This window comes from Elaeis guineensis, chromosome 3 (assembly GCF_000442705.2).
Source record: "Elaeis guineensis isolate ETL-2024a chromosome 3, EG11, whole genome shotgun sequence".
NCBI lineage: Eukaryota > Viridiplantae > Streptophyta > Magnoliopsida > Arecales > Arecaceae > Elaeis > Elaeis guineensis.
Genome location: NC_025995.2, coordinates 20,839,048 through 20,856,696, shown reverse-complemented (window position 1 = coordinate 20,856,696; position 17,649 = coordinate 20,839,048). Strand labels below are relative to the sequence as shown.

At 33.0% G+C, this 17,649-nt stretch overlaps 1 pseudogene; it reads left to right on the top strand.

The window, feature by feature from the left end:
• Window positions 1-952: 952 nt before the first annotated feature.
• On the top strand, window positions 953-16,691 carry LOC105042237 (glucan endo-1,3-beta-glucosidase-like; annotated as a pseudogene).
• Window positions 16,692-17,649: the final 958 nt, after the last annotated feature.

The following is a 17,649-nucleotide window of genomic DNA, read 5'->3' as shown; positions in this document are numbered from 1 at the left end:
CACAGATCTCCGAAAAAGAGAATGAAACATCTTTCTTTGTTTTCGTTGATTTTTCCGATGTTTCCCCTGGTTTTTCCTCTATGTTTTACGGAGCTTCCGGGAGCTTCCGGCGCTCGCGTAAGCTTCCGAGACTTGCTTAGAAATCTCAATCGGTGGGAGGCTCGAAGCGGCGGATCGTGTGGCTTCCTCCCACTTTTTCCAAAAATACCACGATACATCAGTGCATGTCAGCGCTTGCCACGTGGCGTACACAGAGAGAGGGGGCGCGCGCAGGGATATAGATTTCTTTCGATTGAAATCTGAATTTGGGAAGTCAGTTCATCAAGAGGACCTTGAGTTTTAATTTTTATGGATGCTGGAAAACAGACCTTTGCTTGTTTTATTTTGGGAATTTTTGTTCCATATTAACCACACACAGATTCTGATAGGTAAATAACTGGAAATGATGCAAAAAATGATTTAGAAACAAATAGAATTCCATCAATATATGATCTCATTCACAAAACCTGAGGTTGCATGAAACAAAGGTTGCATCTGAGGCTGCGGGAATTCTTTGTGACGCTTTTCGTGAACTTTTTTGGGCCATCTCATGTCTGTTGAGTTCCCTTTGGAGCTTGGGTTTGGACTGTGTTAGTTACCTCCTTTTTCTCCTTTTAGATTTCTTGTCTTTTATATTTCACATCACCATTACCCCAAAAAAGGAAAAATATTGCGAGAGAGAGAAGAAATTCAGGGGAGAACTTTTTAGGTGTCATTTGGCCAAATACTTAGTAACCGCTTAGCACATGAAGCATCAATTTAGATGAGATGAGAACGCACTGCGGAACAAAGAATCACCTATGTCAGCTCTCAAATAAAACAATGCAATATTTTGAATTCTTAAATAAAACCAAGAAAAAAAATGTTTGGAAGAGATGGACCATGACTCATCGCCGCTTATACCAGGAACTAAATGTCCAAGAAGATAAAGACTAGGATGATGGAGGTAGTCGCAGAATCCCTATACAAGGAGGTGAGTGCAAGTTCATGTACTCCACACCTGAGGCATTCTAGTTTTAGAGATAAAGCTCATTTATTTGAGATATTCTACATGGGGAACGAAAATATTGTTTCCATCGCTGCCATAATTGCATTAATCCTTGGAGCCTTCGTAGCAATCCCAACAGGTAATCTCATAGCAATCCTTGCATTTCAACTATCCATCGTAAAATGAGAGAGGAAAAAAGAAGAAGCTCTATATTATACTGAACAAAATCCAAGATACACCATAGCAGCTGTGATGGCCTGGCCCGAACAAGAATTCCAGCCCACCAAAAAGCCCAAAACAAAAAAAAAAAGAAGGAAAACAGGAGAGAAGACTCCCGAACGGAGTCTTCTTCCTCCTCTCGTCGACTCCCAATCAGAGTCGGAAATGATCTCCCTCCGGTCCTATTTAAGGAGGAGAACCCTCCTTTCTCCTCTCATCGAGAAATCCCGGGACAAAACGGTAGAGATCGTTGGAAAATCCATCGCAGAAGACCGTCCCTATGCCGTCCAATTTCTCACCGGAAAAACTTCGCCGACGACGGAGGTAAGCCTCCTCCCCTTCTTCTCTTCTCCCCCTTCCTTCCCGTACCGATGTGCACGTTCGCCGGCGACCGGAGTCGCCGGATTTTGTTGCAGAAGTAACCTTCATTTTTTACCGTTTTTCTTTGATTACCGGCGCCGGTGGTCACCGCCGACCACCGGTTTGGCCGCCTCTTGCCGCGGATCGCCTCCCCTCCTGCCGACGGCCGCCCCACGCCGGCCGGCCAGCCAACGAGGGGACCTCACGGTCCCCTATTTTGGCCCAAAGGAACCTACGGGAAAGAAGAAAAGAAGAAGAAGAAGAAGGAAAAGAAAAAAAAAAAAAAAAAGAAAAAAAAGAAGAAAAAGAAGAAAAAGAAAAGAAAAAAAAAAAAAGAGAAGAAGAAAAATAAAATAATAACAGTATAATAATAATAATAATAAATAGGATTTTTCTCCTCTCTCTTCTATGAAGGGAAAAAAAAAGAGAAAGAAAGAAAAGAAAAAGAAAAAATAAAATAAATTAATTTATAAATAATAAAATATGAGAAAGAGAGTCTCTCTCTTCCCTCTCTTCTTTCAGCCTGAACTAGTATTTTCTCTCTCTAGAATTGGATTTTCTCTCTCTACTTTCTCTCTCTAAAATCCTCTCTCTAGATTATTTCTCTCTCCTAAGATTTTCAAAAATTTTGAGAAGAATGATGATGAATTTAAATGATCCTAGTGATGAATTTTTGATCTGTGATCGTCGGACGGTACACCGACATCACTTTGATCAGATCAGGTATTTTTAAGATTTTAATTTTTATAATTTTATTAAATTATCCACATGATAATCTTAGCATGATTTGATCTGATCGATCAAATTTATTGAATCATATTGTCTGAAAAATTCAAGATGAGTTTTCTCTCTCTAGAATTTTCTCTCTCTAAAATATTCTCTCTCTTGATTGATTCTCTCTCTAAAAAGGTTAGTAAATGAAGAAATTTTTTTAATAGTCCTAATCTGATTCTAATGAAGAACTCTGATCCATGATTGTCAGACAGCTACTGGCACCCACCTTGATCAGACTATGAATCTTTAGATTTGATCATCCATGATTTCGATCTAGCCATGACTTGATTTGATCATGTTGATTTCACCAATCGAGATATTGGACCAATCATAATGTTGGATTGTGTCATCTGATCAATTCGAATTATACCTCATTGATTTCTCTCTCCTCTAATTGTCTCTCTCTACTTGATTTTATGAAATTGATGAAGAAACTTGATCCTATTACTTCGAATCCGATTTGATCTGATAGTCAAACCTTGGATCATTTAGGTCCTAATTAGATTTTGATTAGATGAAATTAGATGATCGGACCCAATCTAAACCGTTGAAATATAGTATTCGTATTCTTTCAATTATTGAAATTGATTCTGTATAGGATTGTGGATGTTTGATCATGGGATATTGTGATATGATCTACGAACAAATTTTTGAAAAAAAATTATAGAATTATGTGGATTTATTGGAAAGCGTTCGAGGTAAGTAATGTTTCATTTTTCTAGATTTATCAGCAAATTATAATATATTTTTCTGACATGATTTGTGAAATGATGCATGAATTGGATGAATGGTATTTTGTTATGAAAATATCTTATTTGAAATGTTATGATGAAGCATGATTGAACATATTGATTTCATGATGCATTATATTGATTGATTTCGATACTACATGATTATATATTTTATTATCAAAATTAGAATTGAAATATAATTTATGAAGAATTATGATATAAGAAACATTATGAATTGATAACCTGACTATGTAAAGATCCCGCCAATGGGGGCATATACGTTGGAATTGATTGTCCTGAGGGTTTATGTCGCCAGCGAGACCAGCGACATGTCGCCAGAGAGACCAGCGACAACCCCAGAGAGACCAGCGGTTCCAAAGGACATGGCTGCCAGATGATTCGCAGCCTACCGCAACATATACGTGGTATTATGACCCTGCCACAGGAAAATATGGTCATAGCTCATGGTTGACGAAAAAATTTAAGAACAAAAAATTGAAATCTCGAAAGAAACTTGAATTTTTGAAAAAAAAATGAATTTGGCATGAATTATGTTGCATAATTGAAATTGATTTCGAATTGATGAACTCTATATGCTTATTTTCTATAAATGATGATTTACTTAAATGCCTGATGAAATCTGTTGAAAAGTGATTATTGCTTACTGGGCTGTCTAGCTCATTACCTCCTATTTTTACTGATTTTACAGATGTTGAGGAATTAAGATGATACAAGATATGAATGGAAGAGTGATCAGAAGCAGAATCTCTATACTTTATTTTCGGTTGAAAGTCTTATTGAATTTGATGTAAGGACTATGAATCATTGTTGAATTTATTGAGATATTAAGAAGAAATTTAGATGTTATGTTTTGGATTTTAAATTATTGACTAATTATTCCGCTGATGTTTTAACATAGCATGATAAGATGCCTTGCATGCTTATGGAAGAGTTTTCTATAAGTATGCGGCGGTTACCATGACCCTCGATTCACAATCTCGGGTCGGAGGCATGACAATTTAAAGTGGTATCAGAGCATAAGTGGATAAATTATGAAACATAAGAATCAGATATAGAAGGAGTGTAAGTGGGTAGATCTTTGATGATTATAGTGGGAGAAATATTTAAAAATTTTGATTAAATATTGAGATTATGTATAAAAGGATCGCAAGAGATTATGACATATGGAGTTTGAAATATGATGGATAATCTATAGATCATGATATGATTGGTTAGATCTTGATCGAAAGTAATCACAAAAGGATTGATATAAAATTTTATTGTGCATTATGGTTATTAATTTGATCATTGGTTATTCAAGTGAATCGTAAGTTCAAATTCGATATGAGAATAATACTATAATATTACTTTTAGTTGAGAAGTTGACTATTATTGACAAGATAAAGATTTGACGATAAAATATTATTTAGGATGGACTAAGAAAAATCTTTTATGATGCTTGATTGGAATATTTATCGAAATTGAATTTAATATGTGAATTATATATAAAGTGGCATATTAGGATGAATGCATATTTGAGGATATTGCAAAGAAACATATTTCTTACTGATGAAATTGATTTTGAGATTGTAGGATATGCATCGTATTGGAAGTTTTAATCATCATCTTTAGATCTAGATAATAGATCTTATTATGTCTCTTGGAGACTACATGATGTGTATGAAATTTAATTTAAAGATTTCGTATCTAAGTTGATCAAAAGATTTTCTGATATTATTGTTGAGGTTGTTAATAAAAAATTGATATCTTCAGATTAAGATAAAAGATCTGATTTATATTTATTTCAGATTAAGGGATCCATGTGAATTTACAATTTAAAAATTTGGGATTTAGGAATTGATATGGAGTTCCTTTGCTTTTGTTAATGAGATCCCTAATTGAATCTACTATTAAATAGAGATTTAATTTTTTGAAGCTTGCATGATTGTTATGAAAGGATATTTGATAGATATTGAAGATCCTGATGATAGAAATTTTAGAAAAAAATAATGATTTGAAGTTCTTATATATTAAGATTATATCCAAATTTGATGGAGCATCGAAGGATTTTTTTTTCTTCATTAATTTAACTTATAAGGATTTTTGGTTTGAAAATTATCGAATTGAATTGATATGAGAATTAAGATTTGATTCATATTGATTATAGTAAATCTATATGATGGGTTAAATATGATATTGGACTCAAGGGTTAATCAAGATTATTGTACACCAGTAAAGGTATGAATGAGAATCGAAAGTTAATCTTTGATTTCAATTGAAATTTGAAATTTTAGGATAAAGAAATAATTTGATCAATTTTTTTGATGAATCTAAGAAATTTTGATTGTTAGATCAGAGTGCGCAGCGAAGCATGATAATCTGGACTACTTTGAGTAAGTCAGGAGTTAAAGAATTATGATAGATGATATGGTTTGATACAAAAAATTTATTGATATTAGAAAGAATAATATTTTAAAATTTTAATTATTTTTGGATATCCCTAATGTGATTTTCAAAAGTAGAGCTTCCACCTACTATGCTACAAAAATAATTAGCATCCTAATTCTAGGATGAGTGGACCTTTGATTTTTGATTTTAGATTTAGAATATTTAGAGATAAATTTTTTCTATCCTAGAATTGAATTTTATAATTCTCTAATTAGTAAGAAGAATTTGAGATTGTTTATCGAATGATGATTTCGATCTTAGATTATTATACTCAAATATTTATCTCCAGGGTATAATGAAATTTGAAGTTAGAACTCTTTTGTCATTATTATTTCTTTGACTGAATGAAAAGATTGAGGTTATCTATTGATATTGACGATTATTCTACAAAAGATGGATTGGAGTTATTCATAATTTACTAATGAATCGATTAATTAAGAGTTGTTAATGTTTAGATAAAAAAATTGATATACTTACTTAGAATAGAGACATTGATTTTATTATAAGAAAAATATAGTTTTGATTTAGATCACTTTTTGAGTTATTGATTTTTATTATGGAATGACTTAATGATAAAATTTGCTTCAAGAATTAGAATATTTAAGAGTTTGAGGGTTTGAGTAAGAAAATTTCGATGACTAAAAATAGTGATATTGATTCAATCAACAATGGTGATATTGATCTTTATGAAATGACTTAATGATGAAGTTGCATCGAGAAATAAAATATCAAAAGTTCGAGAATGAGATTGAAATGATAAATCTTCAACCTTTGAAAGTATGAATAAGAAAAAATATTTTTAAATTTTGATTGGTTGGGATGTCATCATATGATTCATAGAAGTATGTTTTCCTATCTTATGATGGGTTGAAATTAAGAGTGGTTAATATTTTGAAAAATAAAATGAATGATGATAATGAATGAAGTTCTTATGCAAGAATAGAGACATTGACCTTCTTCTATTCATAAGAGATAGATTTGATTTTAATTTGAGTCATGAGATATTGAACATTAATTTTTACAGAAAATGAGATCATAATTTCGAAATCTTGAAATATTAAAATCTTTGAGATGTTGATCTCGATAAATAAGAAAATGGATGGTTCCATTTCAGATCAATATTTGATGTATTTACTTTTTTTTATGAATAATTTAAGAATGAATTTATATCAAGAATTAGAATATTGAAATATTTGTGGATGAGATTCAAGTAAGAAACTATGAAGACTCAGGCAAGAAAAATTTCGAGGATGAAATTTTTTTTAGAGGGGAAGAATGTGATGGCCTGGCCCGAACAAGAATTCCAGCCCACCAAAAAGCCCAAAACGAAAAAAAAAAGGAAGGAAAATAGGGGAGAAGACTCCCGAACGGAGTCTTCTTCCTCCTCTCACCGGCTCCCAATCGGAGTCGGAAACGATCTCCCTCCGTCCTATTTAAGGAGGAGAACCCTCCTGTCTCCTCTCATTGAGAAATTTCGGGACAAAATGGTAGAGATCGTCGAAAATCCATCACGGAAGACCATCCCTGTGCCGTCCAATTTTTCATCGGAAAAGCTTCGCCGACGACGGAGGTAAGCCTCCTCCCCTTTTCTCTTCTCCCCCTTCCTTCCCGCGCCGATGTGCACGTTCACCGACGATCGGAGTCGCCGAATTTTCTTGCGGAAGTAACTTTCATTTTTTACCATTTTTCTTTAATTATCTACGCCGGTGGTCACCGCCGACCATCAGTTTGGCCGCCTTTTGCCGCGGATCGTCTCCCTTCCTGCCGACGGTCGCCCCATGCCGGCTGCGCTGCCGGCCGGCCAGCCAACGAGGGGACCTCACGGTCCCCTGTTTTGGCCCAAAGGAACCCACGGGAAAGAAGAAAAGAAGAAGAAGAAGGAAAAGAAAAAGAAAAAGAAAAGAAAAAGAAGAAAAAGAAAAGAAAAAGGAAAAAAAAAAGAAAAAAAAAAATAATAATAATAATAATAATAATAATAATAAATAGGATTTTCTCTCCTCTCTCTTCCGTGAAGGAAAAAAAAAAGAGAATGAAAGAAAAGAAGAAAGAAAAAAATAAAATAAATTAATTTATAAATAATAAAATATGAGAAAGAGAGTCTCTCTCTCTTTCCTCTCTTCCTTCAGCCTGAACTAGTATTTTCTCTCTCTAGAATTGGACTTTTCTCTCTACTTTCTCTCTCTAAAATCTCTCTCTAGATTATTTCTCTCTCCTAAGATTTTCGAGAATTTTGAGAAGAATGATGATGAATTTAAATGATCCTAGTGATGAATTTTTGATCTGTGATCGTCGGACGGTACACCGACATCCACTTTGATCAGATTAGGTATTTTTAAGATTTTAATTTCTATAATTTTATTAAATTATCCACATGATAATCTTAGGATGATTTGATCTGATCGATCAGATTTATTGAATCATATTATCTGAAGAATTCAAGATGAGTTTTCTCTCTCTAGAATTTTTTTCTCTAAATTTTTTTTCTCTAAAATATTCTTTCTCTTGATTGATTCTCTCTCTAAAAAGATTAGTGAATGAAGAAATTTCTTTTAATAGTCTTAATCTGATTCTAATAAAGAATCCTGATCCATGATTGTCAGACAGCGTACTAGCACCCACCTTGATCAGACTATGAATCTTTAGATTTGATCATCCATGATTTCGATCTAGCCATGACTTGATTTGATCATGTTGATTTCACCAATCAAGATATTGGATCAATCATAATGTTGGATTGTGTCATCTGATCAATTCGAATTATACCTCATTGATTTCTCTCTCCTCTAATTGTCTCTCTCTACTTGATTTTATGAAATTGATGAAGAAACCTTGGTCCTATTACTTCGAATCCGATTTGATCTGATAGTCAAACCTTGGATCATTTAGGTCCTAATTAGATTTTGATTAGATGAAATTAGATGATCAGATCCAATCTAAACCGTTGAAATATAGTATTCGTATTCTTTCTAATTATTGAAATTGATTCTGTATAGGATTGTGCATGTTTGATCATGAGATATTGTGATATGATCTACGAACAAAATTTTTGAAAAAAAATTATAGAATTATGTGGATTTATTGGAAAGCGTTCGAGGTAAGTAATGTTTCACTTTTTCTGGATTTATCAGCAAATTATAATGTATTTTTCTGACATGATTTGTGAAACGATGCATGAATTGGATGAATGATATTTTGTTATGAAAATATCTTATTTGAAATGTTATGATGAAGCATGATTGAACATATTGATTTCATGATGCATTATATTGATTGATTTCGATACTACATGATTATATATTTTATTATCGAAATTAGAATGTGAAATATAATTTATGAAGAATTATGATATAAGAAATATTATGAATTGACAACCTGACTATGTAAAGGATCCCGCCAATGGGGGCATATACGTTGGCAATTGATTGTCCTGAGGGTTTATGTCGCCAGCGAGACCAGCGACATGTCGCCAGAGAGACCAGCGACGAACTGCCAGAGAGACCAGCGGTTCCAAAGGATATGGCTGCCAGATGATTCACAGCCTACCGTAAGTAGATACGCGGTATTATGACCCTGCCACAGGAAAAATGTGGTCATAGCTCATGGTTGACGAAAAGAATTTAAGAACGAAAGAAATTGAAATCTCGAAAGAAACTTGAATTTTCGAAAAAGAAATGAATTTGGCATGAATTATGTTACATAATTGAAATTGATTTCGAATTGATGAACTCTATATGCTTATTTTCTATAAATGATGATTTACTTAAATGCCTGATGAAATCTGTTGAAAAGTGATTATTGCTTACTGGGCTGTCTAGCTCATTACCTCCTATTTTTACTTATTTTACAGATGTTGAGGAATTAAGATGATACAAGATATGAATGGAAGAGTGATCAGAAGCAGAATCTCTATACTTTTATTTTCGATTGAAAGTCTTATTGAATTTGATGTAAGGACTATGAATTATTATTAAATTTATTGAGATATTAAAGAAAAATTTAGATCGTTATGTTTTGGATTTTAAATTATTGACTAATTAGTTCACTGATGTTTTAACATAGCATGATAAGATGCCTTGCATGCTTATGGGAAGAGTTTTCTATAAGTATGCGGCGGTTGCCATGACCCTCGATTCACAATCTCGGATCAGGGGCGTGACAAATTTAAAGTGGTATCAGAGCATAAGTGGATAAATTATGAAACATAAGAATCAGATATAGAAGGAGTGTAAGTGGATAGACACTAAGGACATTATAGTGTAGATCTTTGATGATTATAGTGGAGAAATATTTAAAAATTTTGATTAAACATTGAGATTATGTATAAAAGGATCGCAAGAGATTATGACATATGGAGTTTGAAATATGATGGATAATCTATACATCATGATATGATTAGTTAGATCTTGATCGAAAGTAATCACAAAAGGATTGATATAAAATTTTATTGTGCATTATGGTTATTAATTTGATCATTGGTTATTCAAGTGAATCGTAAGTTCAAATTCGATGTGAGAATAATACTATGATATTACTTTTAGTTGAGAAGTTGACTATTATTGATAAGATAAAGATTTGACGATAAAATATTATTTTAGGATGGACTAAGAAAAATCTTTTATGATGCTTGATTGGAATATTTATCGAAATTAAATTTAATATGTGGATTATATATAAAGTGGCATATTAGGATGAATGCATATTTGAAGATATTACAAAGAAACCTATTTCTTATTGATGAAATTGATTTTGAGATTGTAGGATATTCATCGTATTGGAAGTTTTAATCATCATCTTTAGATCTAGATAATAGATCTTATTATGTCTCTTGGAGACTACATGATGTGTATGAAATTTCAATTTAAAGATTTCGTATCTAAGTTGATCAAGAGATTTTCTGATATTATTGTTGAGGTTGTTAATGAAAAATTGATATCTTCAGATTAAGATAAAAGATCTGATTTATATTTATTTCAGATTAAGGATCCATGTGAATTTATAATTTAAAAATTTAGGATTTAGGAATTGATATAGAGTTCCTTTGCTTTTGTTAATGAGGTCCCTAATTGAATCTACTATTAAATGGAGATTTGATTTTTTTGAAGCTTGTATGATTGTTATGAAAGGATATTTGATAGATATTGAAGATCCTGATGATAAAAATTTTAGAAAAAAATAATGATTTGAAGTTCTTATATATTAAGATTATGTCCAAATTTGGTGGAGCATCGAAGGATTTTTTTTTCTTCATTAATTTGACTTATAAGGATTTTTGGTTTGAAAATTATCGAATTGAATTGATATGAGAATTGAGATTTGATTCATATTGATTATAGTAAATCTATATGATGGTTTAAATATGATATTGGACTCAAGGGTTAATCAAGATTATTGTACACTAGTAAAGGTATGAATGAGAATCGAAAGTTAATCTTTGATTTCAATTGAAATTTAAAATTTTAGGATAAAGAAATAATTTGATCAAACTTTTTTTGGTGAACCTAAGAAATTTTGATTGTTAGATCAGAGTGCGCAGCGGAAGCATGGTAATTTGGACTACTTTGAGTAAGTCAGGAATGTTGACCCTTTGAGTTAAAGAATTATGATAGATGATATGGTTTGATATAAAAATTTATTGATATTAGAAAGAATAATATTTTAAAATTTTGAATTATTTTTGGATATCCCTAATGTGATTTTCAAAAGTAGAGCTTCCACCTACTATGCTCCAAAAATAATTAGCATCCTAATTCAAGGATGAGTGGACTTTTGATTTTTGATTTTAGATTTAGAATATTTAGAGATAAATTTTTTCTATCTTAGAATTGAATTTTATAATTCTCTAATTAGTAGGAAGAATTTGAGATTGTTTATCGAATGATGATTTCGATCTTAGATTATTATACTCAAATATTTATCTCCAGGGTATAATGAAATTTGAAGTTAGAACTCTTTGATCATTATTATTTCTCTGACTGAATGAAAAAGATTGAGGTTATCTATTGATATTGATGATTGTTCTACAAAAGATGGATTGGAGTAATTCATAATTTGATAATGAATCGATTAATTAAGAGTTGTTAATGTTTAGATAAAGAAAATTGATATACTTACTTAGAAAAGAGACATTGATTTTGATTATAAGAAAAATATAGTTTTGATTTAGATCACTTTTTGAGTTATTGATTTCTATTATGGAATGACTTAATGATAAAATTTACTTCAAGAATTAGAATATTTAAGAGTTTAAGGGTTTGAGTAAGAAAATTTCGATGACTAAAAATAGTGATATTGATTCAATCAACAATGGTGATATTGATCTTTATGAAATGACTTAATGATGAAGTTGCATCGAGAAATAAAATATCAAAAGTTCGAGAATGAGATTGAAATGATAAATCTTCAACCTTTGAAAGTACAATAAGAGAAAATATTTTTAAATTTTGATTGATTGGGATGTCATCATATGATTCATAGAAGTATGTTTTCCTATCTTATGATGGGTTGAAATTTAGAGTGGTTAATATTTTGAAAAATAAAATGAATGATGATGATGAATGAAGTTCTTATGCAAGAATAGAGACATTGACCTTCTTCTATTCATAAGAGATAGATTTGATTTTAATTTGAGTCATGAGATATTGAACATTAATTTTTACAGAAAATGAGATCATAATTTCGAAATCTTGAAATATTGAAAATCTTTGAGATGTTGATCTTGATAAATAAGAAAATGGATGGTTCCATTTCAGATCAATATTTGATGTATTTACTTTTTTCTTATGGAATGATTTAAGAATGAATTTATATCAAGAATTAGAATATTGAAATATTTGTGGATGAGATTCAAGTAAGAAACTATGAAGACTCAGGCAAGAAAAATTTTGAGGATGAAATTTTTTTTATAGGGGAAGAATGTGATGGCCTGGCCCGAACAAGAATTCCAGCCCACCAAAAAGCCCAAAACGAAAAAAAAAGGAAGGAAAACAGGGGAGAAGACTTCCGAATGGAGTCTTCTTCCTCCTCTCACCGGCTCCCAATCGGAGTCGGAAACGATCTCCCTCCATTCCTATTTAAGGAGGAGAACCCTCCTCTCTCCTCTCATCGAGAAATCCTGAGACAAAACGGTAGAGATCGCCGGAAAATCCATCGCGGAAGACCGTCCCTGTGCCGTCCAATTTCTCGCCGAAAAAGCTTCGCCGACGACGGTGGTAAGCCTCCTCCCCTTCTTCTCTTCTCCTCCTTCCTTCCCGTGCCGATGTGCACGTTCGCCGGCGACCGGAGTCGTCGGATTTTGTTGCGGAAGTAACCTTCATTTTTTACCATTTTTCTTTGGTTACTGGCGCCGGTGGTCACTGCCGACCATCGGTTTGGCTGCCTCTTGCCGCGGATCACCTCCCTTCCTGCCGACGGCCGCCCCACGCCGGCTGCACCGCCGGCCGGCCAGCCAACGAGGGGACCTCACGGTCCCCTGTTTTGGCCCAAAGGAACCCACGGGAAAGAAGAAAAGAAGAAGAAGAAGGAAAAGTAAAAGAAAAAGAAAAAAAAAAAAGAAAAGAAAAAGAAGAAAAAGAAAAGAAAAAAAAAAAAAGAAGAAGAAAAATAAAATAATAATAATAATAATAAATAGGATTTTCTCTCCTCTCTTTCCAAAGGGGAAAAAAAAAGAGAAAGAAAGAAAAGAAGAAAGAAAAAAATAAAATAAATTAATTTATAAATAATAAAATATGAGAAAGAGAGTCTCTCTCTTCCCTCTCTTCCTTCAGTCTGAACTAGTATTTTCTCTCTCTAGAATTAGACTTTCTCTCTCTACTTTCTCTCTCTAAAATCTTCTCTCTAGATTATTTCTCTCTCCTAAGATTTTCGAGAATTTTGAGAAGAATGATGATGAATTTAAATGATCCTAGTGATGGATTTTTGATCTGTGATCATCGGACGGTATACCGACATCCACTTTAATCAGATCAGGTTTTTTTAAGATTTTAATTTTTATAATTTTATTAAATTATCCACATGATAATCTTAGCATGATTTGATCTGATCGATCAGATTTATTAAATCATATTATCTGAAGAATTCAAGATGAGTTTTCTCTCTCTAGAATTTTCTCTCTCTAAAATATTCTCTCTCTTGATTGATTCTCTCTCTAAAAAGGTTAGTAAATGAAGAAATTTCTTTTAATAGTCCTAATCTGATTCTAATGAAGAATCCTGATCCATGATTGTCAGACAGCGTACTGGCACCCACCTTGATCAGACCATGAATCTTTAGATTTGATCATCCATGATTTCGATCTAGCCATGACTTGATTTGATCATGTTGATTTCACCAATCGAGATATTGGACCAATCATAATGTTGGATTGTGTCATCTGATCAATTCGAATTGTACCTCATTGATTTCTCTCTCCTCTAATTGTCTATCTCTATTTGATTTTATGAAATCGATGAAGAAACTCGGTCCTATTACTTCGAATCTGATTTGATCTTATAGTCAAATCTTGGATCGTTTAGGTCCTAATTAAATTTTGATTAGATGAAATTAGATGATCGGACTCAATCTAAACCGTTGAAATATAGTATTCGTATTCTTTCTAATTATTGAAATTGATTCTGTATAGGATTGTGGATGTTTGATCATGGGATATTGCGATATGTTTTACGAACAAAATTTTTGGAAGAAAATTTATAGAATTATGTGGATTTATTGGAAAGCGTTCGAGGTAAGTAATGTTTCACTTTTTTAGATTTATCGATAAATTATAATATATTTTTCTGACATGATTTGTGAAACGATGCATGAATTGGATGAATGATATTTTGTTATGAAAATATCTTATTTGAAATGTTATAATGAAGCATGATTGAACATATTGATTTCATGATGCATTATATTAATTGATTTCGATACTACATGATTATATGTTTTATTATCAAATTAGAATATGAAATATGATTTATGAAGAATTATGATATAAGAAACATTATGAATTGACAACCTGACTATGTAAAGGACCCCGCCAATGGAGGCATATACATTGGCAATTGATTGTCCTGAGGGTTTATATCGCCAGCGAGACCAGCGACATGTCGCCAGAGAGACCAGCAACAAACTGCCAGAGAGACCAGCGGTTCCAAAGGACATGGCTGCCAGATGATTCGCAGTCTATCGCAAGCAGATACGCGGTATTATGACCCTGCCACAGAAAAAATATGGTCATAGCTCATGGTTGACGAAAAGAATTTAAGAACGAAAGAAATTGAAATCTCAAAAAAAATTTGAATTTTCGAAAAAGAAATGAATTTGGCATGAATTATGTTGCATAATTGAAATTGATTTCGAATTGATGAACTCTATATGCTTAGTTTCTATAAATGATGATTTACTTAAATGCCTGATGAAATCTGTTGAAAAGTGATTATTGCTTACTGGGCTGTCTAGCTCATTACCTCCTATTTTTACTGATTTTACAGATGTTGAGGAATTAAGATGATACAAGATATGAATGGAAGAGTGATCAGAAGCAGAATCTCTATACTTCTATTTTCGGTTGAAAGTCTTATTGAATTTGATGAAGGACTATGAATCATTGTTGAATTTATTGAGATATTAAAGAAGAAATTTAGATCGTTATGTTTTGGATTTTAAATTATTGACTAATTATTCCGCTGATGTTTTAACATAGCATGATAAGATGCCTTGCATGCTTATGGGAAAGTTTTCTATAAGTATGTGGCGGTTGCCATGACCCTCGATTCACAATCTCGGGTCGGGGGTGTGACAGCAGCACTTATTTTGTTCCATCTTATGAGTAGGTACTTGGGAGGAGGCAAGTTAGTTGAGCTACTCTTAAGTTTGGGATGCTTGGCTTGGTCAGTTAACTAATGAGATTATATATTATATGAGCTTGCGCTTATACTTCTTTAAGCCGTTCGAGATTAGCTCCTCCATTAACAAGCTGAGATCAAGCCATTGCACTGGCCAATTGAGCAATCAGGAACATATATTCTGGTTTTTTTTAATTACTAGCTCTGTCAAGCCAAACCGGCTTTGAAGGAAGAAGGAAATATTTCGGTGAGGTAGCATAGCTAATTGTGATACAACCTGATATAATCTAGATGGGTTTAAGATTTTGTTTGTGTTCTGTACATACAGAATTAAAAGCTTGACTTGTTTTGTTCCAGGGGCGCAATTGATTGGTGTTTGTTATGGAATGGGTGGAAACAACCAGCCTCGACCAAGAGATGTAGTGAATTTGTATAAGTCAAAGAACCTTAAGGCGATGAGGCTTTTTGAACCAAACCTAGATGTTTTCCAGGCCCTCAAGGGTTCCAACATTCAACTCATGCTAGGGGTTCCAACACTGATCTCAAATTATTAGCCTCTAGTAGTTCAGCAGCCAATCACTGGGTGCGAAAATATGTGAAGGCCTATTCCTCTGGTGTTTCATTTAAATATATTGTAGTTGGCAACAAAGCAATCCCTAGAAATCAAGCCCGATATGTGCTTCCTGCCATGAGAAACATCTATTCTGCTCTATCCTCAGCCAGCTTACAAAAACAAATCAAAGTCTCAACTGTAGTTGCCACAGGACATGAGATCCTTAAGCAGTATTCTCCTCCCTCATCTGATAGATTCTCTTCTGCTGCAGCAATACATTTAAGAGCAATAATTTGATTTTTAGTTAACAATGGAGCCCCACTCCTCATAAATGTGTACCCCTACAGAAGTTATGTTGGTGATCCGAACCATATTGGGCCTAACTATCCATTTTTTAATTCCTCAAGGACTGTGATACAAGATGACAGTATAGCTACCAGAATCTCTTTGATACAATAGTTGATGCAGTTTACATCGCATCGGAGAAGTTGGGAGGGCCTAATTTGACTGTCATAGTATCGGAGAGTGGTTGGCCATCGGCTGGTGGTTTCGGAGCAACTAAGGAACATGCAAGAATATATAATCAGAATTTAATCAACCATGTTGGTCAAGGAACACCAACGAGACTTTGGACGTCCTTAGAGACTTACATATTTGAGATGTTTAATGAGAACCAAAAGTTACATGGAGCAGAGCAAAATTTTGGGATGTTCTACCCAAATATGCAACCAGTCTACCCCATCAACTTCAATTAAAATATGATTGAGGATTGTAAATAAATAATAATATATGAAAATATAAGATTGGGAGTATGTAGTGTCTAGTTTTTCCTTCTTGATTGTATGTCCTTAGGAAAATCCATGCTGTGTGTCCTTAGGAAAATCTACGCTGTGATGAACGTCCTCCTACTTGTAATATTTCATAAATAAATATATCATCATGCAACTTGGATTTTGAGATCATATATTATACTCAAATGTTGGATATTTGTAGTAGCTTATTTTTCAAAAGATAATGCTGGTTATGCCGCCTATATAAATACTCAAAAAAAACTCAAAATCAAAACTTTTCTCCATGAATGTGCTAATAAGAGAGATGCTAGCTTCGGGACCCAAGTAATTGCTATGAATTTTGTTCATATTAGATAAGGTCATCCATAATATCATATGCTCAATTGTCTAGTGGCTTCCTCAATAATCCGCCTTGACTCACTATCGTGGTGCCAACTATAGGACTAAGGTAATCTTACAAAAATCTTGTCCTTGTTGTATTAGGTTGTCCACAATTAAAATCATAAGCTAATTGTCTAGTAGCTTCATGAATAATCTCTTTTCTCACTCGAGGTGCCATCTATAGGGCCCAAGCAACATAGTGGAAACCTTGTCTCCATCATATAACGAGTGAATAGGCTACTCTACTTTTTTACATTGCATTGATAGAGATAAATCGAAGTCGATTCTATTTTTAATATATATTATTAATTTAATATTTTATATCTATATCTATTATTAAGTAATCCTAAGTTTTGATTACCGTCACTCCCAATCTCAGCCTCCTTCCTGGGAATGGCCATTAGACAAGTATTTTGGGTGCTCGACTCTTTTGAACCTTAACAATAAGATTTATTTAGCAATATCTTATGATAGCATTTAGTGATCTAAATGGGATCACCACAATAATATAAAATCATCATTGATCCAAATCCTATGATGA